General features: G+C 29.9%; 1 protein-coding gene and 1 long non-coding RNA gene across 2 annotated transcripts in view; both read left to right on the forward strand.

Moving 5' to 3' along the window:
• Window positions 1-12,627, forward strand: part of LOC132918031 (uncharacterized) — a 225,907-nt gene that overhangs the window by 175,604 nt on the left and 37,676 nt on the right. The window lies entirely within an intron of this gene.
• Window positions 10,744-11,809, forward strand: LOC132918033 (uncharacterized). Its single transcript, XR_009660368.1, has 3 exons — window positions 10,744-10,821; window positions 11,031-11,057; window positions 11,774-11,809. It is a non-coding gene; the product is annotated as an uncharacterized LOC132918033 (long non-coding RNA).

Genomic DNA, 12,627 nt, shown 5'->3' on the forward strand with positions numbered 1-12,627 from the left:
TCGCTGCGCTGATAAAATTAGATTTTATTTACAAATCAAAAATAGGTTGTTTTGCTTAATATTAATAGGTCTTTTGTATATAGTAATAGTAATATAGTAATATAAATATAGTAATATAGATATAGTATACAAAAATACAAAATTGTGTATGCCGGTTGCGACGTGCGTTCGCAGAACTAATAATCTATTTATATATAATCCGACGTAAATTTTTTCTCCGTAGTAGACTAACATGTCTTTAGTCTTTAGTTTTTTTTCAAATAATCTTAAAAACTTAATACAAGGTTTATCATAAGTTGTTCTTATCGTAGTAAAAAAAAAAATCAAAAATCGTTAGTCACAATTTTTATTTATAAGCATTAAAAGTTCAAATGTTTACAAAATATGTCAAAATTGCGAGAACTTGCAAGGAATTTTGAAGTTGAAAATTCATAATATTTTTGTGATTTATATCTAAGGTTAAAAAACCCAATAGAAGATCCTCCATAAGTTTTCCTTCCAATAACTGTAAAAATATATTTTTTTTTTTTTTTAATTTTTTTTTTTTTATTTACAATCTGTTACATAAAATTGAACAATAAGTAAAATAGATAAGTGAATAAAAAGTGGCTTGAAGAAAGGACAGATTTAAGAAGCCTTCCAGTGAAGACACTTAGTCAGCTATTTATATACATTTCTATAAGTTAACAATAAAATTTAAATAAAATTAGGCAATTAACTAAATTAATAGGTCCCGACACCACCGCCTTTTTAGTCTTTTCCTAGGATTGTCAGGTATGTTTGCCGACGCAAGTCTTTTGATTAGGGGATTATCATGGTTTTTAGCAGATAAGTTAAATCGTTTATAAAAAGTTCTAGCTACATCGCAGACGGGTGAGATGGCAAGATCATTATGTAAGGTTTGGTTGGACACGTAAAAAGGTGCTTCAGTTATAGCTCGGAGCGTTTTGGATTGGAAGCGTTGAATACGGTTAGTGTTTGAAATTTTTGCAGGGCCTCATAATTGAATTCCGTACGTCCACATTGGTTTAAGATAAAGTTTATATATTAGAAGCTTATTGGTAGTTTTATGTGGTTGGAGGTTAGGAGAGAGCGGAGAAGACGAAATCGATTTTTTAAGGATAGAAGTTTGCTGCGAAGATGAGGAGACCATGTGAGGCGTTGATCATTAATTATGCCTAGATAGCGAGTGCTCTGCGCGGTTGGCAAGATTTGCTCGTTTAGAGTAATAGGTGAGCATATTCCCTTCCTAAGAGTGAAGATACATTGTATAGATTTGGATTCGTTTATTTTCACACCCCACTCCTTATACCATTTTTCAAGGAGGGATAGGTGTTCTTGAATATGCGAGGAAGCAATGGATGGATCATGACTATTGGTTATAATAGCTTTGTCATCGGCAAAGTCAGCGATGAGGCTAGTGGGTAGTGTGGGTTGATCAGATACGAAAATATTAAATAGCAGAGGAGCAGTGACTGCGCCCTGGGGGACTCCTGCATTTATGGGTTTTGGTGAGGAGATAGATGAACCATAACGTACCGAGAAGAAACGATCTTCTAGGTAGGACTTGAGTATAAGATAATAAGTATACGGTAGGATGAGTTTCAGCTTAAATAAAAGCCCTGCGTGCCAGACTCGGTCAAACGCTTGAGAAACGTCTAGGAAGGCCCCAGTACAATATTGTTTTTCTTCTAGAGAAAATGATATTTTATCTACTATGCGGTGAATTTGATGTATCGTGGAATGTTTGGTACGAAAACCAAACTGGGAGTCAGGTAAGATTTTTGATTCTGCGATAATGCTTAAGATTCTTTTTAATAATATTTTTCAAACACTTTTGACAGTATTGGAAGCAGGCTAATAGGTCTATATGATGTTGGACAGTCGGGTGGTTTTTTTGGTTTGAGAATGAGTATGATAGTGGAAAACTTCCATAACAAAGGAAAGTAAGATAATCGGAGCATTGAGTTAAATATATAGGTGAGAAGTACGATAACTTTTTTTGGAAGTTGGTTGAGTATTTCAGAAGTTATTAGATCATAGCTAGGAGACTTTTTCCTGGGAAGTTTGGATATTATATAGCGAACTTCAGCAGGAGATATATGCTTCGGTGGAAGGGACATTTGTAGTGGTGAGTTAAGAAATTGTTCAACTATGTTAATTTTTTCCGGAAGGAGAATGGTATTATGAGATTGAAAAGTATCAGCGAGATGGTTTGCAAATATGTTAGCTTTCTCCTCATCAGAGTGTACCCAATTTCCGTTTGCATTGCGTAGGATGGCTGGGGGATTTCGTATACGAAGATGTTGTTTGGTAGCCTTCCAGAGAGAACCGTCCTTAGTCGTAAGTGATTGTAAGTGATTAGTATAAGATTTGTTTCTATAGTTTGCTAGGGTCCGTTTGAGTTTTTGCGCAAGCATGTTGTAGTGGGATTTATCAGTGGGATATTTTGATCTTTGCCATAGGTAGCAAGCGCGACGTTTTTGTGCTATGAGACTACGGATGTAAAAGGGAATGATCATGTTACATGTGTGTGATTGCGTAGGTTGCGCTGATTCCCATGCTGAAGTTTGGATGTTGGATGTAAAAAGATTCACTGCTTCATCGATATCATTGCTTGTCTTTAGGTGGACTTTTAGACTGGTTTTTTCCAGTATTGACTAATGGAAGTTATCCCAGTTGATATGAGAGTTTAATGGTGTTGGGTTATGTTGGTTGGATAGAGGCTGGCAGTCGATTGAGAGTAGTATGGGGGAATGATCTGAGCATGGAGCGTGTAGATTTTTAATTAATGAGTGGAGTGTGCTGGGAATTTTGGTTACAAATATATCTAATATATCCGGTCGTTTTTGAGAGGAAGTTGGCCAATAAGTCGGGTTGGTAGGTGAGATTACTTGTAGATTTTTGCTTATTACACTATGTAAGAGTGAGTTTCCACGAGGGTTTGTGACCCGGCATCCCCATTGAATGTTATTAGAGTTTATGTCACCACCGACTATAAAGTTATATCCGAGGGTATTAAAATAGATATTGAATTGGTTATATCTTATGTTTAGGACAGTAAATGGCTGCTATGGAAACAGGTATATTGTTGATTATTATGGATACTGCGCACGACTATAATATATAGTCAGTTTGGAATTTTTGGAGTGGATGAGATGTGAGAGAGGACCTAAAATAGATAGCGGCTCCTACATGAGCAGTCTCGTCCGGATGGTTGGTATGATGCAGACGAAAGCCTGGTATATTGAGAAAGTAACTATTAGTGAAATGGATCTCGGATATTAAAGCGATATCAATTCTTTTTTCTTTGAGTGTAATGAGGAATTCATCTTTATGGTTTTTTAGTCCGTTCGCGTTCCATAAAAGGATCATGATAGAGTTTTGGGTGACTAAGTTATTTGTTGTGTGTGTCATTTAAAAGTTTAGACATGAGTGCTGTGATGAGAGAGATAAGTGGGTTAATTAGACATTTAAATTCATCTAAACATTTTGTTATATCATTATTATCAGGACTGGGTATAGGTCGGGTGTTGGAGGACGGGGTTGGCGATAGTGCGTTATAATTTAATTTTTTTTTCGTTTTATTTGCTGTTGCTTCTGCGTATGATTGGTCTGTTCGAGTACTTGGATTTTGCGTTGATGGTTGCGGATTTGGCTGGTAATTTGGTTTCGTCGTTTGGTTGGTTGATTTCGGTTGATGATGTTGGTTGTTATGTCTTGAGTTGAATGGTAGGCGGCGACGTTGTTGCAGTTCTTTGTATATAGCACAGCCATTGTAGTTGGCTGGATGTTCGCCATCACAGATAGCACATTTGGCCGGCAGGTCAGGTGATTTTTTGCAAGTTGTGATAAGATGGGTTCCACCGCATTTCACGCAGCGAGGAGAGTGTGAGCAATAGCTTTTTGTATGGCCGTAAGTTTTGACATTGAGGAATTTCACGGCGTTTATGAGGTTCCTCAACTTTGATTTTAGTATTAAGTAGGGACGTTATGTTAAATATTTCCTTACTAATAGATTCAGGAGCAAGGTCGACAAAGAATAAGGGCAGTGGTATTTTGGTTTTTTGATGTTTTATGTTTGTCACTTGCCTTACGGTGAATCCTATTTCTTCTAGTGCTAATGCTATTTCAGTAGGATCGATTGTGTGGTGAATATTTTTTATCACTGCTCTGAATGATTTTTCAGATTGAAGCTGAAATGTATGGTATTCTGCTTTCTCATCTTTTAAAAAGTGGATAAGTGTTCTATAGCTATCGGATGTATTTGTTTGGATTTTTATATGCGAGATAGTTGATTTGCAGATAAAGCTATCCGGTCCAATTATTTCGGTAATTGCATTTCTAAGTTCGGCAAAGTTGATTGTTCCTTTTACGTATATTGGTGGTGATAGGTCTATTTTTCTTGTTTGAGTAATTACGTGTTCAGATTCATTTTGATTAAAAACATCATTATTGTCGGCAATATCGGGATCGTTGGAAGGTTCATCTGCAGATAATGCGGAGAACCGGTTTGGTGAGAAAAATAATTTTGTTTTTTCCCCTGGTTGTTGTCTGGAGTAACAGGTGAATTAGGAAGACTACGTTTCGAAGACTTTTGTTGTTGCCATTCAGAGTTTGATAATGTAGAATCATTATTAATTGTATGGGTATTTGATTGTTTTACTATCTTAATTGACGGTACGGTTTTGGGTGGTTTATTTTTGGTTGGATTCTCGGGCATGGTGCGATTGTCTAATCTTTAGTTCAGAGGTCACCGTGTTGACGGTGCCCGAGGATGACAGATAGTGATATTTTGCGTATTTTAACTAATACTAGCTGGTTAATTAGTTTAATTTTAATAATACTTGAGAGTTGAGATGGTTGCTGGCACAAGTGACTTGTAAGTGTGGTTTGAAGTTCGTTGTGTATATATATTTTTTATGTAGAGTTGAAAACAAATTAGATTAAAATCCGTTAAGATTAACGAATATTGCATAACACAGCTCAGAGACAACGTATCGTACGTGCGTACTGCGTGGCTGTCCGTGAGGAACGGTAAAAATATATAGAAAACATTTTATGAGCGTAAAAAATTTAAATTTTTACGAAATCACGTAAAATAACGATATAACCTAAAAAGATTTAAAATATTAGTTGTTATTCAAAAAGTCGTAAAAACTTGAAAGTTTCACCAGAAATTGATAATTATAAATTACTTGCATAAAAAAAAATATATATATTACAATTTAAATATATAATATAATATCCTAGACAGACAAATCATCTCTGTTCTCTGTTTTTGTATACAATGATACCTGTATTGCATTCAAATTTAATACATTCATTATAGAGACCTACTGACCCACTCTTTTTTTTTATTTGTTTAATGAAATTATATACACCTTTGTTACATAAATGATAAATCTTTAGAAATAAAATAAGTATGAAATAATATGACAAAATATGTGTAAAACGTATGGTTCCCCACTATTTTTTTTTAAAATATAAATATAAGATTGTGTATAATTTTTTTTTTTTTGAAAAATTGACAATTTAAATGTTTTTAAATTTAGGTAGAAATACTTATAAAGATCCGGACATGACATGTAAATATTTAATTTTGTTTGAAATTATGCGTAAAAAATGTGTAAATAATAATTCAAAGACCTCAATATAGATTTTAATCCTTAAGGACTATATATTAATAAATTTGTATTTGTAATCATAAATACTATTTGAAGTTAAAATAATACCCAAAAATATTATAATATGTCTTTATACAAGGAGATACATTTAACGTAATATACGCATTTAATCATTAAAATATAATTTATGGTTATGCACTTAATACTTATGCCTAACATAAATTTTTTAAATTAAGGTAAATTAGTAGGTAATTTATTTATAACAAGTGAAGAGTGTGTTGTTATTGAATATTCACAATCGTCGAGCGGGGTAATTCCCGTATATTTTGTATAAGCAACTAAATATTAATAATATTAACAGTAAGAATGAGTCTAAAATCTAGATAATAATCGGGGGCGTTGTTTTGAGAAAAAAATTAAATACATTAACATTATAGTACAGTATACATAAAAATATAAAATAATGTAATTGTTATAAATATTAAAGAATATAAGTTTTTGGGAGATCTATTCCCATCATCCCCTCCCCCATCCGTTTGACTGCCACTGATTCAAATACATAAAAAAAATGTCAAAATATAATACATGTCTATCATTAATTAAAAAGTATCAGCTTATCAGTATAAAAACTTGATACGAATTTATAATCTGGAATTTTTCCGTTTTATTCAATAATGTGGAAAACTGCTTAAAGTGGAATTTTTGGTCTATAATGAATACATTGATAATTTGATATACCCATTAACCTATTTACTAGAATTTGGACAAATTTCCCTAATGCAATTATTGTAAAATTCGAGTAAGTCTAAAACTAATAAAAAAATATCAAAGATCATCATATTATGCACAATCCTAGATAAAGTTAATTAAAATTAAAGTACATTGTTTGAACAAATTTTAACAATGTTATAGAAAACAATTTATAAATATGGCTAGAGATTTTTAGCATTTAAGATATTATATCTTTTCATTAAAAATATATGTAATTTTCTATATCTTTAATCTTAACTAGATAACTTGTTTATATTAGTAGCGTCACATTTTAATTAGCACAAGAAATGATCAATCTTTGCTCTAAATTGTTTTATATATATATTTATTTTTATTTTTAAATAAAATTACTAATTTTATATTTTTATTAAGTATTATACTAAGTAAATTTTAGTAATTTTCAAATAAAAATTATTTCATTTTCTACTGTGAAAATTTCTTTTAAAATCATTTTCTTGCAGTTGAAAATAATTATGTGAAATGTTATTAATGTAGTTAATTTTACTAGCTAAAAAAAGAGAATAAAAATCAAATTATTTATATAAAAAATGACATTTTAAATGAAAATATTGATACGTAGTTAATTAATTTTAAAGTCATGTTAAATGATCAAAAAATATATTATTATTTTTCATTATAAAATTTGATATGGAATTTCGATAATCTTAGAATACCAAGAATTTCAATTGAATTCAAATAGGTACTTTAAAATATTGACCATTTATTGTTCTAACAGAAGATGTCTTAGCCATTTTGGGTGATTGAATAATATTCTATTATGATAATATGATGTCACATGAGTGTAAGATAATTTGAGTGACACATTTGTATAGTAAAATTTGTAACTTATGTAGAATAACAGATTTGACTAAAACAAAAAAAGTATAATATTAAAAATAATTACGTAGGTAAATTAAAATTATTTTTATTAATTTTTAACTGCTCAATTTCAAGGAAAACTTATCAATGAATTTGAAAATAATGTAATCATTGTTATCAAGTAAGTATCTAATTCTCATGCATAAGAATACGGCAGGTATAGGTACCACATGTATTTAAAATATTCAAATAAAATAGTAAAATACATTACAAACTACAGTAACGTAAAAAGCACATTTTGACGAATTACCATTACGTATTACTTATTTTATTTTAGAATTAAATATGATATACTTACTTGTTTTAATTAGTATTCATAATCCAAAAATTAAGTACTGAACTAAGATTTAAGATTAATCACATATTCACAAACCACAATTCACATCAAAAATATTATGAACGATGATAAAATATTTCAAAACATGGTAAATAGTTGAAAATACTTAAAGTTTAAGCCGTTTAAGGTTAACTTGAAAGTATAACAGTGTGCGTAAACTAATGTAGGTATTAATATTATACCCAAAAATGTCTAGTATGACATTTTATTTCTCCTGTGGTATGACTGTCACTTTTAATACAATATAAAAATAGAAGTAATACTCTTAACCGGCATTTGACATAAAATTATTTCTTGCTTATCTGTTATTAGTTATTTATATTATTAACTGTTATACTTCTTCAATTATTATTAGTTTGGCATATTGACAATAAATAACCTACCAACCGACTAGTGGAGTAGTGATTACTATGGTTATCGTTTAACTGGGTTGATTGTACATAATATTAATAACTGGTCTTTAAAATCCTAACATTTTATAGCACCTTCAAAAAAGACTCAGATTTTAAGGACCTATATTGGCTATATCTAGTCAACGAATGATTTGAAAAAAAATTTTAAAGGAAAATTTATAAAAAAAATAACAAAAAATTGTTTAAATTTTATACATAGGTTGCTATTTAAAAATTAAAAGTTGATCGTAGTTTCACCGACTAAAATAATAAGTGTATATAAAAAATGTTAAAATTCAAAACATTAAATAGTTTTTGAAATAACGAGTGTCTTACGTTAAATGGATCACTCTGTATAATATTATGATGTAATATAATATAATCTTATCCTTTTTTCTTGTGGTATCGGCGGTATCGCCACATATGAGGGTAAATCATTCGCACAATATTTATCCCCGTGGCCTATGTGATATTGTAAATTGAACAAAGAATGTTCAGATTACATTACAAATTCAATATACATCACTACAAAATTACAGAGGCATATATTATAGCCATCGTCATGGCTGCCATAACTACCTGATCCTCCCGTAGTACCATACAATCCAGTGAAGAGCAGTGGTCTGTGGCACCTCAGTCGTCAGATTGGTCCAGTTTCTCGTGGTGCTGTCTCAATCGCTTTTCGTAATGCTTCGAAAACATTATTGCTTCTACCATGCAGTAGAATAATCTATGAAATTCTTCCACAGCTACTAGAGCTGTAACTTTTTCAGCCTCGTCAGTTTAGAGGTTATAGATGGTTGATCCACAAAGTAGTTCAGACATTTTGCCCGTGGTGACAGTATGTCCAAGTCAAGTTTAGATTTCCGACATTGATCCATCCTATATTCCTATCTAGGGCAATGAAATAGTTAATCAAAGTCAGATATGCAGAGACAGTAGATGCATTTAGAGAACTGGACCTTGCCTATCCGATGCATATAGAACTGAAAGCATCCATATCCTGTCATTCCTTGCGTCATGTTGTAAGTGAGTAGTATTTAGGGGAGAGTCAACTCAGCCCATCTTCCAACAACCGATAAAACACAATGGGTCCAATGTACTTTCGGTGAACAATTCTACCATATCTGTCAATGAGTTATTTTGTCTTTTGTCTCTGTTTTTTTTTTAATTTTTCCGTGCGATACTGGTGGATTTCCGGCTGGCAAGACGTTGTTAAGCGTTGCACATATCTTGTACCTCTCGGCTGACACTGTCCTGTAAGCTCTGATCGCCATTAACGTGGCTCGTGGCTAGTCTCTGAGGCCTTATTAGATTGACCTAAATTCTCACTACTGATATGACAGTTTTAGACCAAACTGGAGAACCGTACATTAGATGGCATTCGAGCACAGTAAAGAGAAGCTTTCTTTGGCACTGATAAGGGCCACCGATATTATCTAGCATGTGCCATTTCAGACTTAGATGCCTTGGCTGCTATTGTTTTAACGTACCAAGATAATGTTAGCCTTCTGTCAATAATGACTCCAAGTTGTATATATATATGATAGGGAGACTATTACTTATGAGATGCCCACTTATGGATACAATCATATCCTATCGGTTTACAAAATATATATATTTTAACTTTACTAATTTGTGTTATAACTAATTATAACTTAAAATCTTATTTTAGCTCAAGAATATAATTTAAAATTTCTTGAGAATACATTCAACTCTTTTTTGACATGCTTAGGTAAGTGTTTATAAACGTTTTATTCTTAGACAAATATTTTTTTGCAACTTTAATCATTATAAAAAAAAAAAAAAATCAAAATATACATTTATTTATTATTTTTTTAAGAAAAAATAAACTTTGGAAAATTGAGGATAAATACAACATTTGTTTGAAAAATATAAATAAATATGTTAACAGTAAAATAATATATTATTATTTCAGTGTAAAATTAACACAGAATAAATCTATACATATGTAAACATATAGAAAAGTACATTTAACAGTTGTTGAGTACACTTCCCCAAATGTTTTTGGCATATTACATCCTACCTTACCTACATATACGCTAATACATTTGTAAAATTAGTTTTCTATTAATATGAAACCATCAGATTTCTGGGTTTTAAATATAATTCAACACCATGACTAACAAGGTTTGAAATCCAGCGGTGGCATTGCTTGAACCACGTTAACAATAATACAATTACACTTCAATCCTTAGTTAATATATAATACGGCCATCGGGGTGATACGAATGCAATTATCCACGTCATGTAATACATTCATAACTCCGTTCAGAATCTAAAATAATAAAATATATTTTTACAGATAGTTTAGATGACATTTTAAGTGAGTAGATCATTCAAATAAATAAAAATTGTTTTAAGGAAATCTAAAATACGAATATTTTTTAACTTTTGATAGCTTTTAAAATATTTATTTCTATGCCATATTCTAATAATGTTCATAGAAAATACAGTTTTAGTTAATTTTATACAAAACGATTATGTCCAAACCGTTGTTTGTTATCGAATTTAATATGTATACCTAACTTATCATATTAAACGTAGTAATATTTTACTCTGTTGAGTTCAAGGGCAAAAATAAGAACGAAACTTTTATTTTTATAATGGGCGTGTATTTGTTTGTTTAAATAAAATAAAAATAGCATAAACAGATTTATGTAATAATTTTTGATTTTTACCGTGAGTAAAAAATATTAAATTAATTAATCAACAGAAAAAAGAGCATTGAAGCATTAAGGTAGATACTGAATATTTTTACAGATGATGTACCAAACAATAGTGAATTAAAGATGTAATTTAATAAATATTTCTTTTAACGAAAACAAAAATACCTAGACATTAGAGTTTAGTTGAATAACACTATTTTATGATAAATATATTATAAAATATTCATAATCGTTTTAACATGGAATATTTTTTGAAACTGTTATGTTGTTTTATATAAGGTTAAAATAATTATATTGTGTACAGTATTATAAACACTTGCTTTACTGTTGTTAGGTAACGATGATATAACTTTAATGACCGGTATGGTAATTTTAATAATATACGTATAAAAATCATAATGTTTATATGTTTAGCTTTTAATAATTTGATGCTATAAGGATACCACATATTCGCATGTGATGACTGTCTTTCATACAACATAGGACATTTTCCTTTAACAAAATCCATTTTATGCTTTAATATTGGAGTAATTCTACCTATTATCAAAATTAAAGATGAGAATTTATAACCCGAAAGCTATAAGAGAGAGATTACACAACACTAGCACATAATATGTCCAAACAGATAGGCTACACAACTGCAACTCGCGGCCTTAGCAAGAACCAGTAGCACCAAAATCTGCGCCCCCGCATTCAATTTTTTTTCTACTACCATAAAAGTATAAAATCCTCATAAATTAAAAAAAAAAAAAAAAATACCCTAGCATGATTTCCATTTTTCCAATATGCGATTGCGTGACGAGAAGCGTGTCGCGATTGCGCTAAAAATAAACGACAGATTTTTGTTTTTATAAATTATCACGATTGAATTGAGAATTAAAATGCTACTCGATGAAATCGCGCCTTTTATATAATTGCATTTCGGGAAAATGCCCTCTTTCCAATTCTAACAACGGCCCTGCCACAACTTCTAATACGTAATACTATTAATTTATTATTATCTTTGATAATATTTTCAAAAGGCTTGCTTTATAAATTATTAAAACATAATTATTTATATATAAACGTGTATTTCAGTTCCAAGAATTATAAATGATATAAAAAACATTTTGTGTAAGTAATCAATCATTTTATACTTGAATATTTCCATATCATATATTACAGATATAATTAGGAATAAAACAAATTACTACCCTTTGAAGTATTTAAATTTAAATTTAATGAAAACATTATTTGTAAATAATTAATTAATTTAATAAATGTTTTATTGAGTTTAATACAAGTTCTATTATATTTGATAACATTTTAATTCATGTCTGTTTTAATCAAAAATCCTGAGTGTTATACTTTGAATTTAATTAATCAAAATAATCTAAATGATTATAACGATCATAATATTGTATACAGTTTAACTGGACTTCTTTGTACCATTAAAACCAAAGATACCACTTCTCAATGGCTTTGTAATAAATGATTATTTTAACTCACGTATGTTTTATTTTAGTGGACAAAAAAAATGGTAATACAAAAAATAAGAGATTATCTACTGATAATATTATATTATTGTAAATCAATGCAATATATTTGTAAATCATGAAATTATATCCATTTTGATTCAAATGTAGTTTTTATAAAAATTAAAAATATCTCGTTTGAAGTTGGTTATATAAAATAATTAATGCCTAATAATTGTAGAAATAGGTTATAAATCACTGTTTAGTACAATTGTATTGCTGAAAAGTAAGACAAGTAAGTAAATTGTTTTATTTGTTACTATGTATTTTAAGTAGAAAATAATTAAATAATGTTGTCCTTCAAATTTTGATACTGAATTAATTTGAATCGTACATTTGGATTCAAAATTATTGCATACCTAGTAATTATGATATGTTCGATTAAATGAAATAATCGATATATTAAATTAGGTGTCA

The sequence above is a fragment of the Rhopalosiphum padi genome, chromosome 1 (genome assembly GCF_020882245.1).
Source record: "Rhopalosiphum padi isolate XX-2018 chromosome 1, ASM2088224v1, whole genome shotgun sequence".
Classification (NCBI taxonomy): domain Eukaryota; kingdom Metazoa; phylum Arthropoda; class Insecta; order Hemiptera; family Aphididae; genus Rhopalosiphum; species Rhopalosiphum padi.